Source organism: Echeneis naucrates, chromosome 2 (assembly GCF_900963305.1).
Source record: "Echeneis naucrates chromosome 2, fEcheNa1.1, whole genome shotgun sequence".
NCBI classification, from domain to species: domain Eukaryota; kingdom Metazoa; phylum Chordata; class Actinopteri; order Carangiformes; family Echeneidae; genus Echeneis; species Echeneis naucrates.
The window spans coordinates 8,820,490-8,836,223 of record NC_042512.1 but is presented as its reverse complement, the minus strand read 5'-3'; the positions used below and the strand labels follow the sequence as shown (position 1 = coordinate 8,836,223).

Genomic DNA, 15,734 nt, shown 5'->3' with positions numbered 1-15,734 from the left:
GCTGTGTCATATTTTCAGGCTGTGCAGATTACAGAGATTCTCAAACATGCTGCATCTCTCCCCAAATGGGAAACTTTGTCCATGAAAAAAAACTAACTGTTGCTGGCAGGATTTGAACATGCACGGGGATTTCTAGTCCATCACCTTAACGACTCGGCCACAACACCCACACGCAGAAACGCTCCCGTGACTCAACATTTTCCAGCCGGGATAGTTTCCTCCTCAACTGTTACCAAACTGTTACCTTAACAGTTTCATTCATTCTGATGGAATGAACTGTTTCTACACAAGCTGCATGAATGTGACACAGAGCTCATGTTTAAAGTATTTTTCTTCAGTACTCTTATTGTGTATGGAGCTCTGACTGTTGACATAAGTGCAGGTGACCTAAATTCAGCAGCATCATCAATGTCCTCATCTCATCCAAAATGCTTCATCAGACAGATCGGTGTTGCAGGAGCTCAGAAGCTATCTGGTTAGCTAATGCTGCCAGACCATGCAAAGGATGCAGGTCAGCGGTAGAACATGCACTTCCCATGTGCAAGTGTCTATCTACTACATCTTACATAATGAACAAGGCACTGCTGGGATTTGAACCCAGGATCTCCTGTTTACAAGACAGGTGCTTTGACCAGCTAAGCCACAGCACCACTCTGAAGTACATTTATATACAGAGGATCTGGTAATGGAAGTGTAATGTGTATACTACAGCTGAGGTTGATGGTAAAGTGGTTTGTTTTAATGTCGGACTCTGCATCTACCTGAACCTGTTTGACTGCAGATGTGTATTTTCATTTGGACTCCAGGAAGAGTAGCTGCTGCCTCAGTGACAGCTAACAGGGATCCTAACAAGTGATAAACAAAAAACAGACATTTCCAATCATCATCAAAATGTATTCTTTCATCAAATGTTCCAGAGCTCAGGCTGTTGGTACACAAACAAAGAAAGGCATACTTGTGGATTCACAAGATTATCTCCCTGAACAGTGGCAGTGATCAGCAAGTTGATCAATGTAGATGGTGCCGAAAGGAGCACATCATCTGCAAAATCCTCCAGATACTGACCTGGAACTCCTCCTCACCACGGCTCTCAAAATAATTTTAATAAGAGTTTGGTCTAGACCTGCTCTATATGTACTTGACGTAACTTCATTATGATGTTTTGACGTGAGTTTTAAAAAAGAGGCCAAAACATTTGGAGTTTGCATTTAAGTGGACTTCAATGGCTGCTGTTTTGTCATCACACGTACACTTGTGTTCACTTTGGTAATTTGGTAGGATGACTACACAGGATAAATTGCTCTAAGCTGAGTGGATAGTGGAGAGATCAGGGTGTTGCACAAGATAAGTACTTCCTGTGCTTCATTATCAACGCTGGAGATGGCGGGGATTGAACGCAGGGCCTCATACATGCAAAGCATGCACTCTACCACTGAGCTACATCCCCTGCATGGTGCACAATGCCCGCTGGAAACTAATCACTAAACTGTTACAAAGGAAATGATATATCTGCAGTCTTTGCTCTGATCATTGTAACTTTGTGGTCTTGTTGTATCTGATAAGTTAAGCTGCACTTCTAATGACCACCAGGGGGCAGTTCCACTGGTTGGAAAAAGATTTCAGACTGTATTGAAGTATATGGAGAGAACAACATCAAGTTCTGAGATGCTGCTTGTGGCCAGTATGGGGATTGAACCCATGACCTTGGCGTTATTAGCACCATGCTCTAACCAGCTGAGCTAACTGGCCTGGGTGAAAGCATTTTTTTGGCTTATTTTTACAAATCTTTAACCAGCTGACAGCATTGGCTGTGAAATCATTCAGCCTGTTACCGGCTCAAGTCCACAGCACTGTCCTCAGCTGTTTTTTTTTGGATAGTATCTTGTTTGGTTTAATCTCTTCCACAAAATGTCAGGATGTTCCAAAGGGAGACATGAAGACTCTGCAGTTCCCTGATTGGTCAGAGAGTTTTAATGGAACTCCTGCAGAAGAAGTTACATGAGTTTATCTCAACAACCTTTAAATAGGCACTGCTGGGATTTGAACCCAGGAGCTCCTGTTTACTAGACAGGCGCTTTGACCAACTAAGCCACAGCACCACTCTGATGTCCAAAAATGTACAGATCTTAAAATATTCCAACATAAGTAGCTGACCATCCTGACTCTTAAACAAGTTTTGCAATTTAAAAATGAACAAGTCTAGACTTATCAAGTCACTAGCACTGTTGTTATGTTCTAATATGTCTGTGACTCCATCATAAACATTACTGTATGGTAAACGTGCTATGCAACATGACAACGGGCTCGTCGGGGATTTGAACCCGGGACCTCTCACACCCCTAGACCAACGAGCCGTTTACAGGAGGATATTTATGGCATTTAAATGTAGTCAAACGTTTTCTGAGCATTGATCATACACTACAACATTTAGTATCCTTCCTGACCTACCTCTCCAACCTTAGTTGGAGAGGTCCCGGGTTCACCACACACTCCCTGATGGGGGTGCCTGGGTGAAAACCAGGAATCCTGACCGCTAGACCACATGGGACATGCATGTTTATCAGAATTGGCAAGCCAGGAGAGACATTCTCTGATGGATGCAGCCTCCGTCCACTGTGAGCCCCTCAGCCCCAGAATGCTGGAGAAACAGGACACAGTAGAAAGGAGAAACGCCCTCTACCAACAGTGGCAAACAGCTGTCTGAGTGAAAAACCTCCCCTGGATGTGTGGGTTCAAATCCCACTTCCGACAGAAACTGCTTTTCTTTTCTTTCTTTCAGTTGGTCAAAGCGCCTGCCTAGTAAACAGGAGATCCTGGGTTCAAATCCCAGCAGTGCCTCTTTGTTGAGATAAAGCCATATTAACTTCAAAGTTTCATCAGCATACCAGCACTTGACTGGGTCCTCATGTAACTACAGAAGTTCAATTCAATTAAAAGGACACAGCAGTCTGTCTGTTTAAATCCCAGCAGTTCCTTGTGGGTAAAGTCAAATGTTGTTGAAATAAACTACTTTTGGGTTTTCATCAGCTGGAGGTCACAGTGAGCAATATTAATAGAAATAAACACTTGAAATATGTCACTGTGTGTAACGATGTCATAAAATATATTATTTTTACTTTCTGAGTGGAATAAAATGAATCAAAAAGTGGTTGAATATATTTATCTTATAGCTTTTTGAAGGAATTAAATAGTTCTGTTTCATCCCTTTTACAGTGATTAGTAATCGGTCACTGATTCCATTTTAAAGTAACTTCCCCAACACTGTACGACGGTGCTGACTGCTGCAGTAATGCTGCCTTTAATAGAAGTTTAGGAACATTTGATGAAAGAATACATTTTGATGATGATTGGAAATGTCTGTTTATTGTTTATCACTTGTTAGGATCCCTGTTAGCTGTCACTGAGGCAGCAGCTACTCTTCCTGGGGTCCAAATGAAAATGCACATCTGCAGTCAAACAGGTTCAGGTAGACGCAGAGTCCTACATTAAAACAAACCACTTTACCATCAACCTCAGCTGCAGTATACACATTACACTTCCATTACCAGATCCTCTGCATATACATGTACTTCAGAGTGGTGCTGTGGCTTAGCTGGTCAAAGCACCTGTCTCCTGGGTTTGAATCACAGCAGTGCCTTGTTCATAATGTTAGATACTACAGATATAACAAGCTGGCAGTTGAAACTATTTGCCTCTGAAGAGACTTGAGCCTTAATCCAGCAGGTCGGACTGCTCAGCCACTCTACCACCTCCACAGAAGGAATGACACCCATGTGACATTATGAGAAACCTCAAAGGTTTGGAGGAGAGAAGAGTATGTGACCATGACTGTCCTGTGAGCTTCATTCACAATATGACATGTCCTCTACCACTGATCTACATCCTCTTTGGACCTTTACTGAACCACAGAGGCTCTGAGCTGCTGCAGCAGGTGAAAAGAGAAACTGTTTCATGAAGCCTCCTCTCTGCTCAGGGGTGGATCACTGTTTTGGGTGGAGTGGAGTTACTGTTCTATGTAGTCACTATCCCACAAAATCAGAAGACAGAGGTTCCACCGAGACTTGAACTTGGATCACTGGATTCAAAGTCCAGAGTGCTAACCATTACACCATGGAACCGCAGGGCCGTTAGATGATCTTTATCAAAGGAGCTGGCTCGAGGTTCCAGTGTCGAGGGATGTCATTGATGGAGCCAAACCGTCTCCACTTCTTATATGGTGAATGTGTGCTTCTGTGTTTTTTTTTCTTTAACAAGAAAATGTAAAATAAAATAAAACTTAAAAGTGAGCTGAAAGGAAAGGACCTGTTCTGTCTTAAGTGTTACTGATGACTTTTTGTGTGTGGGGGTGTTTTGTTTTGAATTTATGATCTTTGTTGTTCATAAAGAAAGGCATTAACAAAGCCCCACCTGTCATGTCTCTGTTCCCCACCAGTGGGGTGGAGCCCACACTTTAAGAACGGCGGCCCTATAAGCATCCAACAGCATCACTGAGTCAGGAGCAGCTGACTGTTCAGTTCAACTCTCACCATCAGTGCAACACATTGCCTGTTGCCTATCTCATCATTTTTCTGTTCTTTGGAGAACAAATTTAATCTGTCTACAAACCTGAAGCCAGGGTCTGTTACATGAACACGACATGCTGATGTTCGCACAGTTGTGCGGTCCTTTTCCTCGACTTTGGTTTCACCAGAACCATGAAATATTGTTTGAGAGTTTGTCACCGAAGTGGAAAAGATCCTTCTTGACGACAGTTTTGTGCTTTGCCTACATCTGAGCTAAAGATACAGATACAAACAGATACACTGTTTGCTTCTGAGCTGATCATTAATAATCAGTCAATGAATGATCAATAATCTTCTCAGCCGTTCTAAATGGTGACAATGGATGCAGCCTTTGTGTTTACATCTGAATCACATGTGATTTTGGAAATTCTTCAAAGCAGCTTCAAAGGAGGAGTTTCATTCTGTGAGTACTGTGACATCATCAGGTGACATCATCAGGTGATGTATCAAAGGCAGCAGCTCTTCAGACTCACATCACAATAAGTTTTGTGTCTTATTTGGCTCCATTTGGTGGAAGCTGTGAACAGCAGGATTCAGGGGGAATACATCCATACATACATCTTCACTGAAATAATGACACCTGTGAGAAAGCTCAAAGCTGTGTCCAAAGGTTTGGAGGAGAAAATTTCATGATTTGGCAGGAGTCATGACTTTGTGGGATACTTAGGATGAGGTATCTTCAGCATACAATGAACATTAGTCCCTTTACTGGCGGTAACCCTTCAGATTATGAGACTGACGTGCTCATGAGCCTGCTGCACCAACGAGGCCTGGAACCCAGAGTAAGTAAAAGAGGGAGATGGAGGAGAGCTGTCAGTGTTTCAGTATAAACATACATCATACAGCCCTGACCACTGTTGTATCCAGGCAGAGCTGACTTTAAAACAATACAAAAAGGTGTGTGTGTTTGTGTGTATGTGAATTCATGCACGTGGCATTGACACTCAGGTCAGAGTGGGCCGTACAAACATAGGCATCACATTTGCAGCATCTCAGGCTTGTTTTGTTGTCTATTTTCAGACCCAGGTAGGTTTGGAGGTCTACCAGGTCCAACTCTCCAGATGAAACTGCAGAGAAACTGGCAGTACTGATGCTGAGCTGCTTAAAGTGTCTGTCTTATAAACCGGACATGTTGCATCCAAACCCCGGCAGTGCTTCACTCTCAGTGGAGTTCCTGCACATCACTTCCTGTATTACAGCTTTTGCTTGCAGTTTCTGGACAAAGCAAAGTGGTTGCTGCTGTGTTGCGCAGATGGAAATTTGGTGATTGACCGCTTTTCATAGGAGACAAACTTTGGGAAGAGTCATGATGGTCAGGAACTGATGTTAGTGACATAATACCAAGGGCTCGTCTGGGGTTTTCGGGGTTTTCATCAGCTGTAGGTTACAACGATGAACATTATAAATATGACAGACAGAGTTCTCAATGTTTTCCTGTTAATCAGTGCTGCTGAAAATCTCATGTAGTGTGTATAAATAGCAGAGGATGGTTTCGATCCATCGACCTCTGGGTTATGGGCCCAGCACGCTTCCGCTGCGCCACTCTGCTCGCTGCGTTCAGTTTGCAGTGTCCTCTGGAGTTTTGTGTAATTTCTAACCACCACATCCACTTTCTCTCTCTTCCACCTGCAGTCTATCTAATAACCACCAGGGGGCGGCTCCACTGGTTGGAAAATGAAGTCAGAGTGTGTTGAAGTCTATGGGGTTTCATACAGACAGAGAGGAGAGAGAGAAGAAATCAAGTTTTGAGAGGTTGCATGTGGCCAGTATGGGGCTTGAACCCACCAACTTGGCGTTAACTGAATATAACTGGCCAGTAACCAGGGTCATGGACAGGCCAACCACTGTCCATGACTTGTTCTTAGAATATGTTAATGTGTGTGAGTGTATCTACTGTAACAGACCGACTGTAGCCGAATAGATAGAACGGTTTCATCCTCCTCCTGGTCTGTAGACCAGTTGGGCACCATTGGCATGAGATCTACAGGATCTCAAGCTAAATTGTAGACACACAGTTAAACTGCAATGGCCGGGAACCCAGGTCAACTGCTTGGAAGGCAGCTATGCTCACCACTATACCACCATTGCATGCAAAATGGTGAGCATCCACTCCGAATGGACGCGAAATGGTACCGTTTGTTTGCGCTGTAAAAATTCTTATTTGTGCTGCTACGGTTTGATCACCAGACATTTTAATTTCTGGTGATGAAGTCACTCAGCCCCCCATGTTCTCCAAATGGACCCAAAGTGCAGTTGTCACCAAATTTATCAAACAGTAATGTCAGATGTCAGTAATGTAAGATGTTCAATCTTAAATAATTACATAGCCTATCGTAGCTCAAAGCTTTTGATCCAGTGAGACATTTATAAGCAGTTAGTTCCATTAGGCCACTGGGACAGATATTTAATATCTCCAAGAAGCGAGAATAGGTTAGGAAGGATACTAAATGTTGTAGTGTATGATCAATGCTCAGAAAACGTTTGACTACATTTTACATGCCATAAATGTCCTGCTGTCAATGGCTCGTTGGTCTAGGGGTATGATTCTCGCTTCGGGTGCGAGAGGTCTGACTGGAACTTTTCCTGTTGCAGCCTGCTATTCCTGCTAGAATTATCCTAAATATCTGCCTTTAAGGACATCGTGAACTAGCAGACAACTGGTCACCTGCCAAGATAAAAATATATATAATCACGCTGTGCACGTGCAAATGAAGATCATTATATGCATCATAATCATGGACCAGTAAAGATGGTGACAGATAGAACATCATGTTATGTCAGCACCACAAAAGTAGTACAAAGAAGTACCAAGATGTACAGAGGATCTGAAAATATTGCAAAGTAAGTGGCTGACCATCATGACTCCTACCAAAGTGTGTCTCCTGTGAAAAGCAGTCAATCACCAATATCCCTTCTCCTCAGCACAGCATGAGCCACAAAACTACCATTGCTCTTGCTTCAGTTGCCAAGATACTGCAACTAACAACCAGACAGCAAACCTCACACAGCTCCACAGTGTAACAGTTAGCACCCTTATTGACTGAAAGGCAACAGATGGGCTCGTCCGGGATTTGAACCCGGGACCTCTCGCACCCTAAGCGAGAATCATACCCCTAGACCAACAAGCCATGTGGACTGTGGAGATCATGACAAAAAAGTGGGAGGAGTCTTTCATCCCTTTGACGTCATTAGAACCTTTGTGACATCACAGAATCAGCATCTCCTTTGATGGTTACTGATGGAACATTTGTGGCGTTTTTTTTTTTCATTATTTACACACAGCACATTCATGTGACAGTTAATGTGACAGTTTATTATATGCTAAAGAAACTTTGGTAAGACTCATGATGGTCAGCCACGTGTGTTGGGGGTATTTTCAGATCCAAAATACATCCCTGTACATCAGAGTGGTGCTGCTACGGAGTAGCATTAGTGGCCACCATCACTTCAAGTAACCCAAATCCAGATCCTTATTGAAAGCATTGTTGCGCTTTGCTACATCTGAACTAAAGATACAAATAAAATAATCTAAATTGGCTTTTATTTTGAAATGCTTGTATGGTGCGACTGCTCTTGTTTTTTCTGCAGCTCAAAGCGTCAAGGAGTTGAAACGCAGCATAATGATAAAAATAAACAACCCACCATCGATATATTGTGATGGTGTGAAGAACATGTGAGCAGGAGAGCAGCTGCTTAAGTTTATGATGTGTTCAGGAAACAGTCAAAGCTCCAAACACAACAACAGTCCTGCTTCTGTTTACCAAAAGGCTCCAAAGCCCACCCAGAGACCTGCTGTGTTTAGTTCACTTGTTGCTGTGTCTCCAACAAAGAGCTAAAGTCTTGTGGAGAATGTGGGCATCGCTCCCACTACCTCTCACATGCTAAGCAAGCGCTCAACCATTTGAGCTAACTCCCCACCTGTCAGCACATGTTCTCTAAATGAAGCCTCAGATTAGTCAGATGCTCGTCAATAAGATCTGACTTCATTTTCCAAGCTGCCCCCTCGTGGTCATTTGATACACTGCAGGTGGAAATCTCAGTACTTTTTAACCACCACAGCCGCTTTGACAGAAAGTGGATGTGGTGGTTAAAAATTACACAAAACTCCAGAGGACATTGCAAACTGAACGTAGCGAGCGGAGTGGTGCAGCGGAAGCATGCTGGGCCCTTAACCCAGAGGTCGATGGATCGAAACCATCCTCCGTCCTGAATGATCTGACCTGTTTATACACACTACATGAGATTTTCAGCAGCACTGGTTAACAGGAAAACATCGAGAACTCTGTCTGTCATATCTATAATGTTGATCATTGTAACCTACAGCTGATGAAAACCCAGAAGTACTTTTTTTCTACAACATCTGACTTTAGCAACAAGGAGCTGCTGGGAGACATGAAGACTGTGCAGTTAAGTGACTGGTCAGAGAGAGTGCTGTGTCCTTTTAATGAAACTTATATGAATTTAACTCAACAACCTTAAACTTTATCAATGAGACACTGAACCCAGGATCTCCTGTTTACTAGACAGGCGCTTTGACCAACTAAACCACAGCACCACTCTGATGTACAGGGATGTATTTTGGATCTGAAAAAACCCCCAACATACGTGGCTGACCATCATGAGTCTGAACAAGGTTTCTTTAGCATATAATGAACTGTCACATTAATGTCCTGAATGATCTGACCTTTTCCTGTTCCATCAGTAACCATCAAAGGAGATGCTGATTCTGTGATGTCACAAAGGTTCTAATGACATCAAAGAGATCAAAGACTCCTCCCACTTTTTAGTCATGACCTCCACCATAGAGTGTTAATGAAGCTCAAAACACAAACGTAGTCATGCCAGATACCTTTGAGTTCTGCCGACAGAAGCAACAACAGAAGTGGAACTCATGAATTTAGCTGATCTCACAAAGAGAGAGAAGTACTTATGCACAAGAATCCATCAGTGTCTCTGATTGGAGTGATCCGAGTTAGATCTGAAGAAAACATGGCTCCAAGAATTAATGTTGTTTTTGTAAATTAACACTGAAAGGGGAAAAAGAGCAAAGAGAATAGAAGTCACATTCAGCAATTTTTTACCGTACATATGATCTGAGGAAGTGACTTTTCCTCAGATCAAACTGTTGAAGGAGAACGAGCAGCTTCTTCCTTACTGACTTACTCAACTTCTGTCTCCTGGGTTTGGATTTGAGCCTCTTTCTCAGGAGCACACACAGAAAAAATAAGATTTTCTATTCCAACAATATACGTGATGTCCTCGTGTATGAATGAATGTTTCACTGATGCAGATTTTTCAAAACAACATCAACAACTAATAACTCCACAACGAGACTGTGTGACTGGAGATCAAAGGCATTTCCTGTCTTTCATTGACACAGATGCATACGTCACTCTCACGTTCGCTTCAAATGGATGAGCGCATGCGCACAAAGACACACAGAAATGTCCCTGGACTGATTACTGTAACTTGTTGTTGTCTTGTTGTTGTCTTGTGTTATTGTTGTAAATGAAGTCAGAGTGTATTGAAGTCTATGGGGTTTCATATGGCGGTTTCACAAAAGTCACACACCACATAATGTTCCTCGTTCTTGCTCTTAGTTAGTATAGTGGACAGTATCTCCACTTCTCACGTGGAAGACTGGGGTTCGATTCCCCGACGGGGAGAGCAAGTGCATTTTTAGCTCATTTTAGTTCAATAGCTGTGTTCATTTCTATCAATAGTGATAGAAATGAACTCTCTCTGGATCTGACTAATCATATTCGTCGCGCTCGCTGCCAGCAGTTTTATTTTGAAAACTGGATTCTCTTGCATTTTGAAAGCCCGACTTCCTGCCTGTCTCATCGGCGAGAAAATAAAAGATACAGTCAAATAAAGAAAAAATGAAAAACAAGTCCCTCATTTTTTTGAGGGAGTTCCTGTTTTCTGTTGAAGTGAAGTGAAAGAGCATCCCCGTGACCTTACTGTGACCTGTGGATCTCATTTCTGCCAGCCAGAGTCTGCTACATGTGAAAATAACATACCTTTATGAATGGTAGAATCTGAAAACTTTCACAGGATACATAGAAAATATTATCAGCAAAAGTCACAAATATTTTTAGAATTTTATTGCAAAGACTATCACAATACGTAGAAAATATGTTGTAAGACCGACGACATAGGTCTCACAGTGAGTGATGATTTAGAAAATATTCATTTTACACCAAAATATAAAAAAAGAAAACTTTTTCTGGTATATATGTCACTGACCCAAACACAAATGAGCGAGGACAAAAAAAAAACAAAACAAAGCAAAGCAAAAAAAAAAAACAAAGACCAATCAAGTTACAGTTTACGTTTGGTCAACCAGCAAAGATCCTGTCTTTTTCTTGACAGTTGTCACAACCAAACGGTTTCCCTTCTGTATGGACCTCCATGTGTAATTTAAGGCTTTTCTTTCATTTAAATCTTTTCCCAAAAACATCACAGCTGAAGTGTTTCTCTTCTGTATGGACCTTCATATGTGGTTTAATGTGTTTCTTTAGTTTAAATCTTTTCCCACAAACATCACAGCTGAAGGGTCTCTCTTCTGCGTGGACTGCCATGTGTGATTTCAGGGTTCGCCTTAGTTTAAATGTTTTCCCACAAACATCACAGCTGAAGGGTTTCTCCTCTGTATGGACCTTCATGTGTATTTTAAGTATTCCCTTTTCTTTAAATGTTTTCCCACAAACATCACAGCTGAAGGGTTTCTCTTCTGTATGGACCTTCATGTGTATTGTAAGTATTCCCTTTAGTTTAAAATTTTTCCCACAAACATCACAGCTGAAGGGTCTCTCTTCTGCGTGGACTGCCATGTGTGATTTCAGGGTTCGCCTTAGTTTAAATGTTTTCCCACAAACATCACAGCTGAAGGGTCTCTCTTCTGTGTGGACTACCATGTGTTTTTTAAGGTTTTCCATGAAATTAACCGTTTTCCCACAAACATCACAGCTGAAAGATTTCTCCTCTTTATGGACCGTCATGTGTTTTTTAAGGCCTGCCTTTAGTTCAAAAATTTTCCCACAAACATCACAGCTGAATGGTTTCTCTCCTGTATGGACCCTCATGTGCATGTTAAAGATTCCCTTTCGGTTAAATCTTTTCCCACAAACATCACAGCTGAAGGGTTTCTCTCCTGTGTGGACTACCGTGTGTGATTTAAGATCATATTGTCGCTTAAATCTTTTGCCACAAAATGAGCAGCCAAACGGCCTCTCTTCTGCGTGAACTTGCATGTGAAAGAATTAATGATTAAGATTGCCCTTCCACAAAAAACTTTTCCCGCAAACATCACAACGGTGATGTTTCTCCCCTGTGTGGGTCTTCATATGAGTCTTAAGAAAAAACGTTTTTTTCCCACGCTCAGGGCAGCTGATGGGTTTCTCATTGTTGTCACGTGTAACATTTACATCATCTTCATCTATTTTCACATCTAACTGGGCCACTCTGGTTTCATTAGAATCATTCTCACTGATTTCAGTATCAGAGGAGTCTGAGACCTCTTCCTCTGGATCTGGATCTGGTTGAAGAGGACTCTGTGGATCACAGCTCCTGGCCGGTTCATTCATCTCTTCATCCTCACTCTTCACCTGAAACGGCCTCACAGGGTTCCTGGTCTCCTCCAGTCCTGGTACCTGGTCCTCCTCCTGTTCCTGTTTAAGGACTGGACTCTCTGAATCCTCCGGATCCGGACTGGAGGTGAACTCAGCAGGAACCTCTTTTTTCACCATCAGCTGCTGAACATCTGGAGGAAACGATTCAATAATGAATCCTCTTTATTAGCTACAATATGAACACAGTTATTCCTCCAGCTGCTTCATTCTACATCTGCCAAATACAGTCCTCAGCCTTTCTCACTCATAAAAACAACCGACCCGTTTTGTGGATCAGGACTCGGGGCTGCAGCAGCTCCAGCTGGCTCCTCTGCCGGTCGATCTCCTGCCTGAAGCCCGAAGCCTCCTCCTCATATCCGGCTACCATTCTGTCCACGGCCGCTAAGATCTCCTGGGAGGTGGCGGCGAGTCTGTCGGTGACAAAACCCCGCAGGACTTCTGCTGTGGACATTTTACCTTGTTCACCTTTCAGCTGAGGGACAAAAGACCATCAGTCCTGTTTGTGTGCAGCAAATATACAGATATTATCAGTATGAGACACTTTATCAAAACATTTCCGATATTATTTTTTTAAACATTGATTCAATGTGGTCATTAACCTGCAATACGCCCTTTAAGGTAACATTTGTGACTTTCTAACTACTTTCTTAACCCTCCACCCTCCATATCATTGATAAAACTTGCTGACTTGTGATTGACTTCTGAAATCACCAACATTACCCCAACTAATAGCACTTACTGCTCTCAGAACAGAAGTCTGTGCTCCAGTTGGGGAAACGTTGGTGACAAATGCATTAATTCAGCTGATCTGACGAAATGTATTAATTTTTGTCCAAATTCCATCCAGGACAACCCCAAAGAGAAGCACATGTACAAAAGGAAATCTTCCGTCTTTTTATTTGAAATGATCATTGTTGCATTCTAAGAAGAAGTTGTTGTCTTTGTCAGTCAGCACTGCTCCAACAAGTAACACTTACTGAATTCAACAGTCAAGTCAGTGCTCAAGTTACGGTAACATTTGTGGCTTTCAAACTACTTTCTTTGCCCTCAATTGATTAATTGATAAAACTTGTTGTCCTGGTGATTGAATAAAAGAAGGAATTGCATTCCTCATCTTTTTTGTCCAATTTCCATCCAGGACAACCCCAAAGAGAAGCACTTATGCACAAAGACTTCATGAGTGTCTCTGATTGGAGTGATCCGAGTTAGATCTGAAGAAAACATGGCTCCAAGAATTACTGTTGTTTTTGTCAATTCACACTGAAAGTGGAAAAAGAGAGCAATTGAATTGATTAAGTCACATTAAGCTTTAATTTTTACCTCACTTAGGATCTTCTCCTCAAGAGTCTTTGCATTAACTTCCCAGTCGTGTCCAATGGACTCCCTTTCAGGCTTTTACCTGAATTTATCTTCTACCTGAATGAAACCACTCCCACAGCTGCCTGCCTACTTAGTTTGGGCGGTTTCAATGGTCTTGGTAATGGTTTGTAATGAAGAACACATTTAGTCCATCAGGAACAGACAACGATCCTCTTAAATTCATGAGGACCGTTAACATATGATGAGAGGACAGCTAACTGCAGTGATTAGGGATTAGGGTTGTGTTGTTGTAGCTGATCTGAAGAAATCTATTTAAAATTGCAAATCATCATCATTTTTTACTGAATTTCTGAGCAGGACAACCCCAAAGAAAAGCATTTATGTAGAAAGGAATAATTGTAGCTGTCTGAGTTAGAGCTTGCTGTTGTTTTTGTCAGTCAACAAATAGCTGAGCTGTGTAGTTGTGTTGTGCTACACACCAAACATGTCCAGAAAAGACAGACTGTTCTGTGTGTTCACACCATGATTTCTGCCATCACAGTTCACCTTTTGTGTCTTATTTTTGTTATCCTTTTCAAAATTTTATTTGATGGCACAGTGACCTGAGGCACTAATAAAAAAAAGGAGGGGGGCCTGAAAGTGTGACTTGGTTCCCATCGTTCACATTAAAGAGCCGTTCAAGAGACTCTCTGTGATCAGCTTAGGGTTAGCTGTCATGTTTCTAAAAGCATGTCTGAGGAAACAAAGCGTCAACAAGTGTTCAAGTCTTTTGATAGTGTAGTGGTGGTCAGTCATCATTGGTGCTTCATCTGTAGAATTCTCACCTGCCAGGCGGGAGGCCTGGGTTCAATTTTCTGGAATGTAAAACTCTGCTGCTCTCCATGAAAAGCAGCAGTCAGCTCTGCCTGGATACACCCAAAACAGTGATCCACCCCTGAGCAGAGAGGAGGCTTCATGAAACAGTTTCTCTTTTCACCTGCTGCAGCAGCTCAGAGCCTCTGTGGTTCAGGAAAAACGACAGACTAAAGAAAGACATTTCAGGTGCATGTGATTACACTGAAATAATATAATTTGATTTATTTCATTTTATTCCATTCAGAAAGTAAAAATAATATATTTTATGACATCATTACACACAGTGACATATTTCAAGTGTTTATTTCTTTTAATATTGATCATTGTGACCTACAGCTGTTTTGGGACAAAGGTATTTTGGTCGACCTTTGACTGCCCACGCGTTTAAAGGACTAAAATTCCATTCACATCTGCTTAAGCACATGCCGGCAAGGTTCCATGGTGTAATGGTTAGCCCTCTGGACTCTGAATCCAGCGATCCGAGTTCAAATCTCGGTGGAACCTGAAGCTTACCAGTGAAACGCTCTACATGGGTGAGGAAGTGCAAATTTTGAGCCTCCATGCGATCTAATCAGGCAGTCATTGTGTATTGTGGACTCACTTTGATGGGCTAATTTTCAGCAAATTTTTCGGTTAATTGTTTAGCTGAAAGCTAAAAAACTGAGCTTTCTTTCTCCCCTCATGTATCGTTGGCCATTCTGCACTTAAGATGTTCTATCTTTGGTCAACTTTCCTGGTCTGTGTCACAGGACATCCTGCATTCAAACCCCACCAGTGCTTCGCTCTCAGTGGAGTTCCTGCACATCAATTAAACAAACTGAGGAAAAACATCAATTCCTGAATTAAAAACTTTACCTGCAGCATCTGGAGAAAAGAAACTGTATTTTAGTGGTTGGTGCTGTGTTTAGCAGAAAGACGTGGTGATTGACCTCTTTTTACAGAAGACAGACCTCAGTAAGAACCAGGGCAGTCAGGGACTTGTGATTGTGACCTCTCGCACCCTCAGCAAGAATCATCCTAGACCAACGAGCCATTAGCAGCAAGACTTTAATGGCATTCAAAATGTTACACACCGCGTTTATGAGATGCGTTGAGTTCAACATGTTCATTCAACATGTTTCCCACCACATTTATCATTCACTAAGACAGTAATGTTTACGGTGGCGTCATAAACATAGAACATTTTTAACAAACATGTTTGTTCGTCCACTTATTTGTCCAACTGTTTCTCTGGATCATTTTGTTTATTTTTTTTGTCTGTATCTGTCTGTGTTGCAATGGACAACAGATACACCCTTGACCCCCAGAATCCTCCCTGCAAAGAGGGGGCGCATGGCTGTAGCAATGAAGTTTGACCACATTC

General features: G+C 42.1%; 8 non-coding genes across 8 annotated transcripts; 2 read left to right on the top strand and 6 right to left on the bottom strand.

Moving 5' to 3' along the window:
* Window positions 1–576: 576 nt before the first annotated feature.
* On the bottom strand, window positions 577–650 carry trnat-ugu (transfer RNA threonine (anticodon UGU)). The gene has a single exon. It is a non-coding gene; the product is annotated as a tRNA-Thr (tRNA).
* A 1,025-nt stretch (window positions 651–1,675) lies between these two features.
* Window positions 1,676–1,749, bottom strand: trnai-aau (transfer RNA isoleucine (anticodon AAU)). The gene has a single exon. It is a non-coding gene; the product is annotated as a tRNA-Ile (tRNA).
* Window positions 1,750–2,025: 276 nt separating this feature from the next.
* Window positions 2,026–2,099, bottom strand: trnat-agu (transfer RNA threonine (anticodon AGU)). Its single transcript has one exon. It is a non-coding gene; the product is annotated as a tRNA-Thr (tRNA).
* Window positions 2,100–4,046: 1,947 nt separating this feature from the next.
* trnaq-uug (transfer RNA glutamine (anticodon UUG)) lies at window positions 4,047–4,118 on the bottom strand. The gene has a single exon. It is a non-coding gene; the product is annotated as a tRNA-Gln (tRNA).
* A 1,921-nt stretch (window positions 4,119–6,039) lies between these two features.
* trnam-cau (transfer RNA methionine (anticodon CAU)) lies at window positions 6,040–6,111 on the bottom strand. Its single transcript has one exon. It is a non-coding gene; the product is annotated as a tRNA-Met (tRNA).
* Window positions 6,112–7,618: 1,507 nt separating this feature from the next.
* trnap-agg (transfer RNA proline (anticodon AGG)) lies at window positions 7,619–7,690 on the bottom strand. Its single transcript has one exon. It is a non-coding gene; the product is annotated as a tRNA-Pro (tRNA).
* A 1,007-nt stretch (window positions 7,691–8,697) lies between these two features.
* Window positions 8,698–8,769, top strand: trnak-cuu (transfer RNA lysine (anticodon CUU)). The gene has a single exon. It is a non-coding gene; the product is annotated as a tRNA-Lys (tRNA).
* A 6,034-nt stretch (window positions 8,770–14,803) lies between these two features.
* Window positions 14,804–14,875, top strand: trnaq-cug (transfer RNA glutamine (anticodon CUG)). Its single transcript has one exon. It is a non-coding gene; the product is annotated as a tRNA-Gln (tRNA).
* Window positions 14,876–15,734: the final 859 nt, after the last annotated feature.